At 38.5% G+C, this 16,397-nt stretch overlaps 2 non-coding genes across 2 annotated transcripts; both read left to right on the top strand.

Annotated features, from left to right (window-relative positions):
• Positions 1 to 12,174: 12,174 nt before the first annotated feature.
• On the top strand, positions 12,175 to 12,246 carry trnaa-ugc. The gene has a single exon. It is a non-coding gene; the product is annotated as a tRNA-Ala (tRNA).
• Positions 12,247 to 14,465: 2,219 nt separating this feature from the next.
• On the top strand, positions 14,466 to 14,537 carry trnaa-ugc. Its single transcript has one exon. It is a non-coding gene; the product is annotated as a tRNA-Ala (tRNA).
• The last annotated feature ends 1,860 nt before the right edge of the window (positions 14,538 to 16,397 follow it).

Below are 16,397 nucleotides of genomic sequence, written 5' to 3'. Positions count from 1 at the left end.
AGAACTCGGAGCAGTACCGAATCTGGTCCTCAATGGCAAACCGGTTCTGCAGCACCAGACGCTGTCGGAGCTTCAAGTGAAGCCTGGAGCCACGTTCATCACCTACCAGAAATGCCACGGAGGTTAACAAGGATGCTGACGCAGCACTGTTTCTCTTCGCATCTCTGTAAATCTGTACTTTATTCTTAAATCTCACATGTGCACAATATTCACAAACTTTTACCTGTCATCTTCTTTCCCGTTGGCTTATATGATGTGTCATGCATAAAACAAAGGTTTGAATCTACATGAAACAGTTTAATAATTATTAATGCAACAAGCCCTGCTAATGCGAACGTAAATAAAAGTGAAACAAATTTAACAGGAAGCTGCAAGAAGACATGAATGTAAAAGTGTTTTTAATCTGATGGAACAATTACGTTCTTTTTCTTTGTTGTTATACTTTCTTCTTTAAGAATTAATCAAAACAAAGGGATCATATTAAAATGTCATCATAATTTATTGCTGTCTATAATCTATAAGCTGTAAATGTGCACTTTTCTTATGTAAATTCTACTTCTATTTTAATAAAAACCACTTGTAATGAATTGTATTATGCATTGTTTTCTTTTTCAATACTGTTTTTTATGAAGAGCATCATGAGCTTCAATGGAAGCAGGAACATCTGACCATCTATACAAAGAGTCACATGATCAGTATCACCAAGAAAAAGAGCAGAATATTAACTATTTCTTCTTTTTATGCCATTATATTTAGTTTTATGAGTTTATTAAAGGTATTAAACAGTAATTTTTGTCACATACAAATCTATCCATTTTTCCAAATCACTTGCCATAGGGTTGCAGGACATAAATGTTTCTTACTAAAAGATGGGAGGTAGACTGGTAGCTATTCTGTGAGTTATGAAGGAAGAAAAAAAAGAAATTTCCCCCCAAAACTCCACAGTCAGCAAGGGAAATTCTTCCTGTAGGACATGGGCTGTGATTCACAACAGTGATATTATAATCTCAGTGAAACTGAAAATCATGTATCAGCTGTCATGTAGATCCTTAATCAGAATCAGAAAGAGCTTTATTGCCAAACGCTTCCAGTGCACATATACAAATACAATTAAAACATTGTAATAAAAAAGAATACAATGAAATAAATATATATAAAAGTGTAAAGACAGGTTTTGTCATAACAAACATTTACAGATTATAAACATATGTACAGTATAATGAATAATATGAATAAATATCAGTTTAGAGTTTAGTGATCAACTGGATCACCAGATATAACACAAAAATAAACTACAGTACATAATACAAAAGCAAATTAATTTTTGGCAGGCATTTCCTGTAAGTCATGTGGTGGTGATGGTTGGTGTTTACGGGGTGGGGCTTGTACTGTCAACACACTCTGCAGTGAAGATAGGTACATTCCAATACGTGCCTATAAAAACAGACCCTACCAGAAAACAGTACTGTTGATAGAAGAAACTCAAGGCATCATGACTACAGACGTTTACCCAGCACTGGTAAGTGTTAAATCCTTTTAGTTAATATATAGTTGAAAACAGTTGTGCTGCTTCATATGTTTGTTGAAATGGTGATACTATTTATATGATTCTTTGATGAATAGAAAGTTCAGTGATTTATTTAAGCAGAAATCATTTGTAAAAGTAAATGTCTTCACTGTCACTTTTGCTGAATTTAATGCATCCTTGATGAATAAAAGTATTAATTTCTCTACTTTTAAAATCTTACCCAAAAATCATTGTTTCCACAAAAATATGAAGCAGCACAACAGTTTTCAACACTGATAATAAAAAATGTTTCTTGAGCATCAAATCAGCATAGTAGACATTTTAAAATGTATTCACATAGAAAACAGTTATTTAAAATTGTAATAATATTTCACAATATTACTTTTTGTATTATTGATCAAATAAACGCAGCCTTAGTTAGCATAAGCCAACACGCAAAGCACGCAATTGCACGGGTTTCACCCCTGGAGATTTGCTTAGAGCCCCCAAAAGTACACTTCTTTCAAAAAAATTATATTTCCAAACTTCCATACTGTATAAAGTTACTGTATCAAATGATTGTTATGATGAATTCTTGTGAAAAACCTTTATTGTCATAAAGTGCCATGCAAACATTTTCTTAATATCTTTTTCAGCCTGTAGCACTGGAACCCAGGCAGTGTGTGAAAGGAGATCCCAAAGACACTGTGCCTGTTCCCTACCATGAGCCGTTGAAAAAGTCCACTCACACCGTTCTCCAGGTTCAGCCGTCGGTTTCACCAGGTCCTGAACGCCTTCTTGTGAATATCTTCAATGGCTCTAAAGGAGTCAAGGTGAACGTGAGGAGCACAGATACCATTGGGAAGCTACAGCAGAAGGTCCTGAAGCAGAGACCAGAACTCGGAGGCTGTGGGAATCTGCTCTACAACGGCAAACCGGTTCAGCCACACAAGACATTGTCTGAGCTCCAAGTGAAGCCTGGAGCCACGTTCATCACCTACCAGAAATGTCACGGAGGTTAACAAAAGACTTTTCTTGTGTTCTCATTTCTGTTTACTTTTAACGCGATCCAACAATTCATGCTGTGGGACTCTAAATGCACCTTGATTATTATTCATATATTATAATGTGCCATGTGTCATACAGTATCAATTTTACTGAATTTGTATCTGATGATGTATACTATTAATCTTTTCACCTACAAGTCGAAGGATTATTAGTATAGCACCTGACCTATAAGTAAATGATTGTTTTTATAAACAAATATATTATATATCTCTGTACATTTTAATTAAAAATCTACCAGTTAAGATGCACACTGTAATTTCATTGTTTTATTGTCAATTTACTCTTAATAATAATGTTAAAAATAGCAAAAATCAAGAATGAGAAATGCACAGTATAAATCCATGCTAAATTGTTACTGTATAACTAAAATATTTAATGTTAAAAAAGCTGTGTAAATGCTTTATTGCTTCTAAATAACAATGCAACCTGCGTAGTCCATGTAAGTGAAAGTAAAAGCAAACAAACTAATAAAACTGAAAGCAAACATGTGTTTTGAGTCGTGATTATGCATGAGCAGACTGTTTTGGTTAAGCTGTCATTGAACTTCACTGATGCTACAAAAAAGTTGTACTTCTCTTGTGTTATGTAAGATTTAACCAGGAAGAGCTTGTGATGTACAGCCCTATTGCCATGACTTCTCATATGCAGGAAATTTAAAAAAGAGACAAAGAACATGATGAAAGAAATGGGAAAAAATAGCAATAACAAGATGTGGAACAAATACTGAAATGCGAGAGGAGTGGACAAGGCAGAAGATGCTTAAAAGCTTCCTAATAAAAACAGGAATAAAGGGATAGTATATGTGACGGATGTTAATAAGTATGTACTTGTACTTTAATGTATTTCACTAATCATCCTTTCTTTCAATTTTCATTTATTTTCTTAGTATTAATTTGTCCACGAAAACCTCATCATTTTGTTTTATACCTTATTTTTGCTATTTTTGGAAAAAGTTTTATATTTCTCTTACGTGGTGACATCATTTCTGTTCAGCCCGCGCTGCCTCCTCAGACCGCATTGAGCGCGCTGAGATGAGGTAGGCAGTCAATGGTGCTCTCTCAATATAGACTTATAAAAGTTCTAAAAGTCTGATTAAGCCAGTAATATGCATTAATATAATTGTTCACAGTGTTATAAATGTATTGAGAAATGTTTTGCGTATGGATGGATTGGATTTAGTAGTTTATTGCCATGTACAGTGGTTTGAGTATGTGTGTGTGTATATGTGTGTGTGCGCCAGCAGAACGTGGTGATTAACAAATTAAATAACTGCCTTTAATTTGTGCAGATAAAAATCACAGACAGACTGTATTTCTCATACTCTGCTCTTTAATCCATCCAGGTACGATTTACATTTGTTCTTTTTCCAATTTATCATTGATTGAAAACTAGTTTATTTTGAATGTTTGTAACAATTAATTTTGCACTTAATGTTATTTATATGTTTTGTGCATTTTGTTATCACTGTAATGTTTGCTGAGACCGCATTGAGCGCGCTGAGAGGAGATAAAAATCACAGACAGACTGTATTTCTCATACTCTGCTCTTTAATCCATCCAGAGGGCCAGAATAAACTCCACAGCAGCAGCATTTCCAGTTGTCTCCTTGTCTTCTGTCACACAACGCAGATTGAACAGTAGCCAGAATTAGGCCAGTTACAGTGGTGCCGTGACCCGGATGGAGATCAGCTCGCCGCGGATCTTCGTCCAAGGATCAATGTCGTTTGGTCGCCGGTGGGCGCTGCACTTCAGTCAAGGTTTCAAAGAACAGTAACACAAAGTAGTGCATTTTCACTGAACTGGACATTTAACTACATGATTAGTGTCACTACTCTCCTCATTTTGTATCTTTTAATAATTTTGTTGTTTAGGCTGAGTTGTTTTTGTCATTTGAGATTTACATTACTCATTGTTTGGTGAATTATAATAATGAGAAAAGATGGCACAAGGTTACAATATGGACAATTTTAATGCTGATGGTAACATGTCTGAATCAAGTTTTGGTAGAGGGAGAGTTTTCAGTGATCGTACATTTACACCTGTTACTGGGAGGGGTCATGTAGAACAATTGCCACCTGGATTTTGTTCCACACGAGTAACTGAACAAACACCTAGTCAGTTACGAGGTAATCCATTATCAGTCTGCCCAGACTTAAGCGATCCAGCATGGTTTAATCTCATAACGCACATTGCCCAGGAAGTAGGACAGACTATAATTTCTACTCAAAGTGGGGTAGCGTATGGGGAAAGAGAATCCAACAATGCACAGGGTCGAAGTTTAGGTGCAGGTCAGTCATTCTCAGAGGCACCCTCTCTTAATTTGACGGGAGTTAAATTAGTCATGCAGTCCGAAGCAAAAGAGCCCCCTGCTTTCCGAGGAGATGGAACAGATAAGTTCAGTGTGCATGAGTGGGAGGATTTAATGGACACTTACCTGCGGAAAAGAGGCATTCCAGTGTTGGAGCACTATAATGAAATCCTTTCAAGACTTATGGGTAAAGCCAAAGACATTGTTAGAATTACCCTTCGCAGTAACACTTCCCTGAGACCCTCTGAAAACCCCAAAGTGATATTTGATATCCTGAAACAGCATTTCAGCTAGGTCAGATATTCTTACATGCCCTTAGCTGATTTCTATAGCACAGTACCTGTTGCGGGAGAAAATCCAGTTGAGTACTGGGTCCGTCTAAATAAGGCTGTCGATGTTGCAGAGGAGGCTTTGACCAGGCTTGGGCGACAGATGGATAATCCGTGCCAGGAGGCAGCCATGATGTTTGTCAAGCATTGCCCGGATCCAGCCCTATCAGCCATTTTCCGCTTAAAAGCACCTGATAAGTGGACTGCGAGTGAGGTACAAGAACATCTTGACAGATATCAGACTGAACAAAAGGAACAATTAGCAGTCAAATCCAAGCGTAACTTTGCTGTGAGAAATGCTGCAGCTCACACTCATTCACCTATGGAGGGTGAGGTCGCAACCAGCGCTTTTCCTGTTGTGTCATCTGATAACACCAACTCTAGCACTCCATTTCATTTACAGAATGATGATAACTGCATGAAAACGCTCATCAGTCTACTTGATTGTGCTCTTTCCCAGAATAGTCAAGCAGAGATGAGGCGCCCTCATCCAAGCCAACCACCTATGAGAGCATGTAAGGTGTGCCATTCCTCTGAGCATTCGACTTTAGCACATTGTCGACGACACAGACTTTGCCTTGCCTGTTTCCAACCTGGTCACATACAGAGAGATTGTGCAAAAATCCAACCCAGCAATGGAAAGCAGTTTGTACAGCCGCCTCAGAGTTCACCGACTTTAAAATAGTCGGCCCACACCTGGAGAGGGGACGTGTGGGTAGAGTGGAACAAACCCTCGAAAATGCAGACCCTATGCAAGTTTATGAAAGTGCATGTGCACAAGCTCCAGCTGAAGTTAAAGTGATTGCACAGAATATGCAAATTCTTGAAGTGTTTGATGAATTGTTTTATGCACCTGTCTGTGTCGACAACAAATTTCTCATGATGGGAATGTTGGACTCAGGATCTATGGCATGTACTTTCAGTGAAGCAGTAGAGAACAGAATGCTGAGTGAAGATGTGTTGCCAAAGCCTACACCATTGCCACAGGAAATAATGTTAATAGGATGTGGAGGTAAAGCAACTAAACCCAAATGCATGTATGAAGTTGAGCTGAAGATGTATGGTGAGAGATGTTTAGTACCTGTTTTAGTTGTGCCAGGACAAAGAGATGATTTGATCATTGGTACCAACGTAATTAAGTTCCTCATGCACAGGATGAAGATCAGCGATGATTACTGGAGGATTTTGTCTAACTGTGTCTCAGAGCCATCATCATCGTGTGAACAATTCTTGGATGTCATGGCAAATACTTGCCGTTGGAGAGGTGGAGATCCACCTGACAAGGTTGGGACTGTTAAGCTTCAGCAGTCAGTTACATTAATGGCCAAACAAGAGCACCTTGTCTGGGGACGGCTGCCGAGTAATGCTGCTATGTCACCAGGAAGTACTGTAATCGTGGAGGCCACTTCTTCTAGATCCATGCCACGGGACATCATCATTGGCCGTGTTGTTACACCGTTGTGGGGAGACCGTTGGGTTCCTCTAAAAGTTACCAACCTTTCAGACAAACCAGTCACCCTCAAGAGGAATCGTAAGCTCGCAGATGTGTTCCCGTGTCTAGCTGTAGAAGATTTTGACCTGTTGCAGGGTTTCAGTCATGTCCAAGTGCCAACATCTGAGAGGCCTTCTCAAGCTGGTGCTTCAGCTGATCTTAAACAGAGACTAAAGGCTGTGGGTCTCAGTGACATTGATATTGACTCTGTCAAGGCTACAGCAAAAGAAAAGCTTGTCCAGCTTCTTGAGAACTACAATGATGGTTTTTCCAAACATGCTCTGGATTGTGGGGAAGTCAGGGATTTTGTCCATTGCATTCACTTAATAGATGATCGTCCATTTCGACTGCCATACCGTCGAGTACCACCTGGTCACTATCAAAAGTTGCGCCAAGTTCTTTCCGAAATGGAAGAGCAAGGAATAATTCGGAAAACAGTGAACGAGTATGCTTCGCCTTTGGTTCTAGTATGGAAGAAAGACGGCGGCTTGAGGATTTGTACGGACTTTAGATGGCTGAACGCCAGAACCATTAAAGATGCACACCCACTCCCACACCAATCTGACTGTCTGGTTGCCTTGGGTGGAAACACTCTCTTCAGTACTATGGACTTAACATCAGGCTTTTATAACATCCCCATGGCTGAAGAAGATAATAAGTACACAGCATTTACGATTCCAGTAGGACTCCATGAGTACAACAGGATGCCTCAGGGGCTGTGCAATAGTCCAGCATCTTTTATGCGTATGATGTTGAGTATCTTTGGAGATCTGAATTTTAGTAGTTTGCTGTGTTACTTAGACGACCTGCTGGTGTTTGCACCTGATGAGAATGCAGCTCTGGAGCGGTTGGAGGTAGTATTCCAACGATTGAGGAACCACAATCTCAAGTTAAGTCCAAAAAAGTGCCATCTGATGCGGGCCTCTGTTAAGTTTTTAGGCCACATCATTGATGGGAATGGTGTTTCTGTTGATCCATCAAAGGTTGAAGCCGTAGCCAAACTGTCAAAAGCTGACCTCATGGATGAAGATGGCTGTACTCCATCTGTACGGAGGATTAAGTCTGTTCTGGGAATGATCCTCTATTACCAGCACTTCATCCCAAATTGCTCCTCCATAGCCAAACCACTCTTCTCCCTAACAGCTGGGCAGAAAAGGAGAGCAAAGGTCAAAACCGAGGCTAAGGCAGGCACATACAGAAAGCTCAAGCCAACGGACTGGACTTCACAGTGTGACGACGCCCTCTGTAAACTAAAAGAGAGCTTACTGCATAGTGTGGTTCTAGTACACCCCGACTTTTCTCTTCCTTTAATCCTGTCAATTGATGCTTCTCTTGACGGACTCGGGGCTGTGTTATCACAGATACCAGCAGGCGAGGAGAAAGCCCGTCCCATTGCATTCGCAAGCAAATCTTTAAGCAGTTCTCAGAAGCGGTATCCAGCACACAAGCTCGAGTTTTTAGCGTTAAAGTGGAGCGTGTGTGAAAAATTCAGTCATTGGTTAAAGGGTCACACATTCACCGTGTGGACGGACAATAACCTGCTCACATATATACTAACGAAGGCTAAACTCAATGCTTGCGAACAGCGTTGGGTGTCTAAACTTGCGGTTTACTCCTTTGATCTTAAGCATATTGCTGGAAGAAAGAACACCGTAGCTGATGCTTTGAGTCGGGATCCTTTTGCAAAAACAGTCAGTCACAGACTCATCACCGAGCAGTATGGCAGTTTACTCACTGAGGCTGAAGGTATTAATGAAAATGGAATTCAAGACACTTTCCGTTTGCAAGTAAACAGTCTCCTTGTGTCATCGCAGCCAAATTCTCCAGTGTCTTGTGATCACACAGCAGTTGGAACTCATTTGAATCTCCATAATCAGTGGGAGACCGTAACTGAGCTAAGGACCATCCAGGCAGTTCAGTCCATTCAGGATGCAGTAATGCCCGGATGCGATGCAATTTCAGCAATCCCTCTTGAGGAGATCCAACAGGACCAAGAGTCAGATCCAGTAATCTCAAAAATTATGCCCTTCCTGAGACAAAAGAAGTGACCATCAAGGCGAGAGAGGGCTGGAATGGATGCCAGGGCATTAGTTCTTCTTAAGCAATGGGATCGGCTGAAGATTCAAGATGGAGTAGTCTATCGTGTCTCTAAAGATCCTCTAAGCCATCACAAGAGGTTCCAGCTTGTACTTCCTTCTAGTCTCAAGGCTAAAGATTTAACTGGTGTACATGATCTGGCTGGACATCAGGGACAGTCAAGAACTCTCCAGCTAACCCGACATCGCTTTTTCTGGCCTAGAATGGAGCGTGACATAAGGGAGTATGTCAAGTGTTGCCAGAGATGTATATTGGCCAAAACACCAGAGCCATCTGCTCGAGCTCCACTTGAGAGCATAAGAACTTCTGCCCCTATGGAGTTAGTGTGTTTGGATTTTTGGAGTGCTGAGGACAGCAAGCAGCGTTCTGTAGACGTATTAGTTGTGACGGATCACTTCACAAAGTTGGCCCATGCCTTCCCGTGTGTAAACCAGAAAGCAAAACAAATTGCGAAGAAGTTGTGGGATCATGTCTTTTGTGTTTATGGTTTCCCAACACGCATTCATACAGATCAAGGAACCAACTTTGAAAGTACCCTCATAGCAGAACTGCTCAAGCTGGCAGGCATTGAAAAGTCACACACTACAGCGTACCACCCGATGGGAAACGGTGGGACAGAGAGGTTTAATCGGACTCTGGGTAGTATGCTTCGCTCTCTGCCTCTCAAAGAGAAACACAAGTGGCCTGAGCAGATACAGACTCTGACGTTTGCATATAATGCCACAGTACACGAGACCACTGGTTACGCCCCATTCCAGCTGATGTTCGGCCGCATTCCAAAGCTTCCTGTTGATGTCATGTTTGGGCAGGTATTGCATGACTCTGTGATTGTTGACCATGGTAGCTATGTGAAAACACTCATGTCTTACCTCCATGAAGCAGTACACATTGCCCAGAAACATGCTGAAAAAGAACAGAAAAAGCAAGCCAAGTGTTATAATCGAAAGGTAAAGGGTACATATTTGAACATCGGAGACAGAGTGCTCCTTGCAAACAAGAGTGAAAGAGGAAAGAAAAAGCTTGCCGACAAGTGGGATCCAACTGTCTATACTGTAAAGGATCGGAACCTTCAAACCAACATATATAAACTCACTGACGAGGAAGGAAAATCCAAAGTGGTGCATCGAAATTTGATTCTTGATATCAGCTTCCTGCCTGTTGAATCACCTCAAGATTACAAGGACATACAGTCTAATGCCGTGAATATGGAGAGTGAATCTCGTGTGTCTGAGTTGTCTGACTCATTGGAAGAGGAGAGTTCTTTTGAAAGAACGAGGGCATGGGTGCTTGATGATCAAGAAGAGATTGGAGGTCAAGAGTTTATGGATGATGATGTACTGGAATCTGATCATTCAGTCCACGGTCTGAGTGTCTGTGACCAAAATCCCAGTGAAAATGAGGCTGTTGTGGGTTCTGATCAAGTATCTGGCATATAAACTGAATCCCCTACTAGTAATCCTGACCCTCAAATAGAAACTGTGAACGACTCTCATGCTAACAGCATTCCTGACACACAAGCACAAATTTCTACTGACACACAGGGTGTTAGGACCCGTGCAGGAAGGGTGGTCAAAAGGGTTAGCCGTTTAAGTGAGTCAATGGCGCAGAAACCATTTTATGGTCAGAAAGTGGGGTCATCTGTAGCAAGGAGATCAGGATCATTTCTTTCTTTATTTTAAAAGATATTTGTTTCTATGAAAAAAACTGTGAGAATGTTTACAAGATATGAATTTCATGAAGTGTAATATAGACCAGATTATTGTATGTTGTACAAGGCAGCATACTGTTCTGAGAATGTCTAAGACTTGATCAACCTTGGACTTTTCTTGACCTGTAAAGCGGGTAACTTACTATGTTGAACTGTGAATGAGATTCATTGAAAATCTGGTTCTCTGGGATCAATTTTGTCATTTGGTCAGGATATTAGTGAAATTCAGGAGGGGTGAATGTGACGGATGTTAATAAGTATGTACTTGTACTTTAATGTATTTCACTAATCATCCTTTCTTTCAATTTTCATTTATTTTCTTAGTATTAATTTGTCCACGAAAACCTCATCATTTTGTTTTATACCTTATTTTTGCTATTTTTGGAAAAAGTTTTATATTTCTCTTACGTGGTGACATCATTTCTGTTCAGCCCGCGCTGCCTCCTCAGACCGCATTGAGCGCGCTGAGATGAGGTAGGCAGTCAATGGTGCTCTCTCAATATAGACTTATAAAAGTTCTAAAAGTCTGATTAAGCCAGTAATATGCATTATTTTTAATTGTTCACAGTGTTATAAATGTATTGAGAAATGTTTTGCGTATGGATGGATTGGATTTAGTAGTTTATTGCCATGTACAGTGGTTTGAGTATGTGTGTGTGTATATGTGTGTGTGCGCCAGCAGAACGTGGTGATTAACAAATTAAATGACTGCCTTTAATTTATGCAGATAAAAATCACAGACAGCCTGTATTTCTCATACTCTGCTCTTTAATCCATCCAGGTACGATTTACATTTGTTCTTTTTCCAATTTATAATTGATTGAAAACTAGTTTATTTTGAATGTTTGTAACAATTAATTTTGCACTTAATGTTATTTATATGTTTTGTGCATTTTGTTATCACTGTAATGTTTGCTGAGACCGCATTGAGCGCGCTGAGAGGAGATAAAAATCACAGACAGACTGTATTTCTCATACTCTGCTCTTTAATCCATCCAGAGGGCCAAAATAAACTCCACAGCAGCAGCATTTCCAGTTGTCTCCTTGTCTTCTGTCACACAACGCAGATTGAACAGTAGCCAGAATTAGGCCAGTTACATATAGTTCATCCAAAAATAAAAATTATCCCATAATTTATTCATCCTCTAGCCATCCTATGTATATGACAATCTTCTTTCAGATGAACACAATCAGAGATATATTTAAAAATCCTTCCAAGCTTTATAATGGGAGTGAATCGTACATTTTGAAACACAAAAAAGTGCATCCATCCATCATAAAAGTAATCCATACAGCTTTAGGGGGTTAATAAAGGCCTTCTGAAGCAAAGCGATGGGTTTTTATAAGAAAAATATCCATATTTATGAGTTTATAAACTATAATGACAGCCTTTTGGTAACGGCCGTACACGAGTCTAGTTCCGGCAGAAGAGTGACCTTTGACCCGATGCATGACATAATGACGAAAGTGAAATGCAGAGGAGAGAGCAAAACAAAACACCAGTCATGGATTATGCAATAAAAAAAAAAAATGATACTGCAAAAACATTGTGTTAATATCACATTTCTGTTTTCAGAATAGAATTTCTATTTTTATTTTGGGCGTTTGGGCTGCTTTGCTAATAGAGTGCTGCAGTGGATTGGCCTAAATCAGACCGTGTCCTCCAGGGGATGTAGCTCAGTGGTAGAGCGCATGCTTTGCATGTATGAGGCCCCGGGTTCAATCCCCGGCATCTCCACTTTAGCTTCTGTTTGACGTTTGGTTTGCCTTACAAAGTTGTTTGGATTCTAAGCCCCTCTATGAAGGACAAACAATGATAATAGACTTTAGCACAATAATCTATAGCTTCAGCGTCTAAATTGATCATTTTTAAAGTCGAAGGATTTTGATATAAGAGAAGAGGAGCTTGAGTTTGTTGCACAGCCCTATTTTTTTGAACCGTGAGAGGCGTCTAAGTTTACGATACTCCTATATCCTACGTCAAGTGTTGGGTCAGAGGTCACTCTTCCACCAGAACTCAACTTGTGTACAGCTGTTCCAAAAGCCAGTGATTATAGTTCATGAAGTTTTAAATACAGATATCTTTCTTACAAAAAACGCATTGTTTTGCTTCAGAAGGCATTTAGTAACCCCCTGAGAACAATAAAAGTCATCTCAGGCAAATACATATATTTCTATGCGTAAAAACATTTGAATAAATTAAATGTATCAGTTACACAGCAAAATCCCCAGAGTTAAATCAACTCTGCTCAGATTACATATGGTCCCTCTCTACATAGTGTTAAAGTAACACTGAAGCAGAGTTAAAGTTAAAGAAATAATTAAGTGATTAATTAAGTTATGATTGAGCATTAGTGATGAACACCTGCTGTTAACAAGCAGAATCACTGAAGAGAAACACAAGAACTACAGCTGACTTCAGCCTCAGCCTTAGATGAAATCAACTGAAGATAAAAGACATAAAATCTCTCAAGATATGATTAAACAACTCCACAAACAGCATATTATCTCATTAACTTTAACTCTGCTTCAGTGTTATTTTAACCCTATTAACCCTATTTTAACTCGAGTTGATTTAACTCTGGAGAAGTACATAAAAGAGACATTTAAATATAAGAAAGTTTTTATTTGTTTTTTTAATGTTTATTTGAAACTTCATCGTTTTGATCAATTTGCTCTTGAATGAGGAAAATAGCTAAAAAATAAAGAATGGGAAATGTAGCCTGCAGTATAAATCCATGACAAATACAATTTTTACAGTTCACACATTCAATAATAACATTGTGTAAAATGCTTTGTTTTATTATTTCTAAATCTATTAAACAACAATACAACCAGCCTTTTCTATGTGAGCAAAAAAGTAAAAGTAAACAAACCAAATGAAACCGAAATCAATCTTGTTTAGAGTTGATAACGTATGAGAAGATCATTGAACCTGATGGTACAAAAATGTTACTCTTTTGTCTTGTGCCACAGGAGGTGATATACACTTAGTTTATCGTCCAGAATTTATGGAGAAAGAGATAAAATGACAAAAAGGCACAAGAAGATGACTAAACTATATCATGGTTGCATATTGTCTGTATAATGTTTGATCCTTTGACATATGACTTACTAATGCAGATCCTTAATTACTGTGCACTAAATAGACTATAACACATAAATTGACATACTGTAAAACACAATGAGGAGTAGTTTGTTTTGAACTGCAAGACAAAAGACCGTGCTTTCCAGTAATCTTCCACGGGTGTGTATCTGACAGCGGGACAGTCCAGTCACGTGAACACACCGTTTGGTTGGTTTGGTGGCAGTGATGAGCTCTCAGTTCTTGTAAATCATGTGTTTGGTGAGAATCAGTATATGTTTTGGAACATGGGTACTTCCCAAATAAAGTTTCTCTTTCGCTCTATAATTTTTCAGGTAGCCTGGTATCAACAATATCACACTTCTGGATTGTAGATAACAGGAAACAGAATATCTTGGTAACTGAATATTTGTGGTTTGTCACACACTTCAAGGTAGATTTGAATAACTGGTACACACTAGTATGAGCAAACGATGCAATCAGTCTCAGTAACAATAAGGTTTTGAGCCAAAGTCCGATTGGAAAAATGTTTGTTTTCTCTAGCATGTGGCTTCAAATATCTATTAAGAATATTTGTTTCAAGTCTGTCTCCATAAATGAACAATAGCTATAGATTAACACTTGAAAAATTGAGTTGAAAAGTTGAACCTGAAATGCATGTAGCTACTTTTCATAATAAGGTCATAAAATTGTCATAGCTACTATATTGCACAAACCTTTGATGGAAATAAAAAAAATGATACTGCAAAAACATTGTGTTAATATCACATTTCTATTTTCAGAATAGAATTTCTATTTTTATTTTGGGCGTTTGGGCTGCTTTGCTAATAGAGTGCTGCAGTGGATTGGCCTAAATTAGGCAGTGTCCACAAGGGGATGTAGCTCAGTGGTAGAGCGCATGCTTTGCATGTATGAGGCCCCGGGTTCAATCCCCGGCATCTCCACTTTAGCTTCTGTTTGACGTTTGGTTTGCCTTACAAAGTTGTTTGGATTCTAAGCCCCTCTATGAAGGACAAACAATGATAATAGACTTTAGCACAACAATCTATATAGCTTCAGTTATCAAAAATAACACTTCAGTCTTATGATGTGACGCAAGCTTTGCGTCTATTAGACTGGACCTCCATAACGAGACCATAAAATGGTCGCGGACACTGCAATCTTTTCGCACTACTTCGTTCTTTCCGCTAGATGGTGCTAAAGTCACAGTAAACGATCTAGACGTTCGATTCAATGTAGTGAATCGGTTCATTAGAGCGGTTCGTTTTGATGAATCTTTTGACAGACCAGATTCACAAATTCTTTCTAGTTAGGTTAGTACTCAAAAGTATTCTCCTCCAAAACATTTTAATTTTTCATATTTTTAAAAAAAATTCTGCTTATCACTATGTTGTCGGATAGATCACGTTCACGTCAAGTTGCAACTGTTTCCAATATTATTTAAAATGTCAGTAATAATTATAAGCTATATTACATCATGTATATTATATAAATCAAATATTATATAATTACTCCAAATGCTGTTAACAACATACTGTCAAATATTGTTCGAAATTAAATGATCACTTAAAAAATTGTAGGCCTATGTTACTAGTAAGGGTCTGTGTTATCTAAAAAAGTAATTAAAGGGTTAGTTCACCCAAAAATGAAAATAATGTCATTTATTACTCACCCTCATGTCGTTCCACACCCGTAAGACCTTCGTTAATCTTCGGAAAGCAAATTAAGATTTTTTTTTTTTTTTAAATCCGATGGCTCAGTGAGGCCAGCATAGCCAGCAATGACATTTCTTCTCTCAAGATCCATTAATGTACTAAAAACATATTTATATCAGTTCATGTGAGTACAGTGGTTCAATATTAATATTATAAAGCGACGAGAATATTTTTGGTGCGCCAAAAAAAACAAAATAACGACTTATATAGTGATGGCAGATTTCAAAACACTGCTTCATAAAGCTTCGGAGCGTTATGAATCTTTTGTGTCGAATCAGCGGTTCGGAACGCCAAAGTCACGTGATTTCTTCAGTTTGGCTGTTTGACACGCGAATCGAATCATGATTCGACACAAAAGATTCATAACGCTCTGAAGCTCCCTGAAGCAGTGTTTTGAAATTGGCCATCACTATATAAGTCGTTATTTTGTTTTGTTTTTGGCGCACAAAAGTATTCTCGTCGCTTTATAATATTAATATTGAACCACTGTACTTACATGAACTGATTTAAATATGTTTTTAGTACATTGATGGATCTTGAGAGAGGAAATGTCATTGCTGGCTATGGAGGCCTCACTGAGCCATCGGATTTCAACAAAATATCTTAATTTGTGTTCCGAAGATGAACGAAGGTCTTACGGGTGTGGAACGGCATGACGGTGAGTAATAAATGACATTATTTTCATTTTTGGGTGATTTAACCTTTAATTACTTGCTACTTAATTCTATCAAATAGGCCTAAATAATATAAAATTGCATAAATTATTCTGTAACCGATTAAAGCATTTCAATGGAGAGGGTTACATTAAAAACATACATTTTAACATTAGACGCTAAGTTTTGATATTAAATCCACTATGTTTTAGAATTCTCTATACAGTATTTAATGCAATTAAATCAGAATTAACTGTAATTCAATTACAGAAAAAATAAGAGTGATCCATTACTTTACTTTTTTAAGGGAAAAATAATTAAATTCCAGTAATTAATTACTAGTAATGCATTACACCCAACACTGGGTTCAGTTCTGCTATCGAATGATTCTCTTTGTGAATCATCAACCGAATCATTTCAAAAGAACGATTCGTTC

Source organism: Megalobrama amblycephala, linkage group LG7, assembly GCF_018812025.1.
Source record: "Megalobrama amblycephala isolate DHTTF-2021 linkage group LG7, ASM1881202v1, whole genome shotgun sequence".
In the NCBI taxonomy this organism is placed as follows: domain Eukaryota; kingdom Metazoa; phylum Chordata; class Actinopteri; order Cypriniformes; family Xenocyprididae; genus Megalobrama; species Megalobrama amblycephala.
This window is presented reverse-complemented; position numbering and strand designations above follow the sequence as displayed.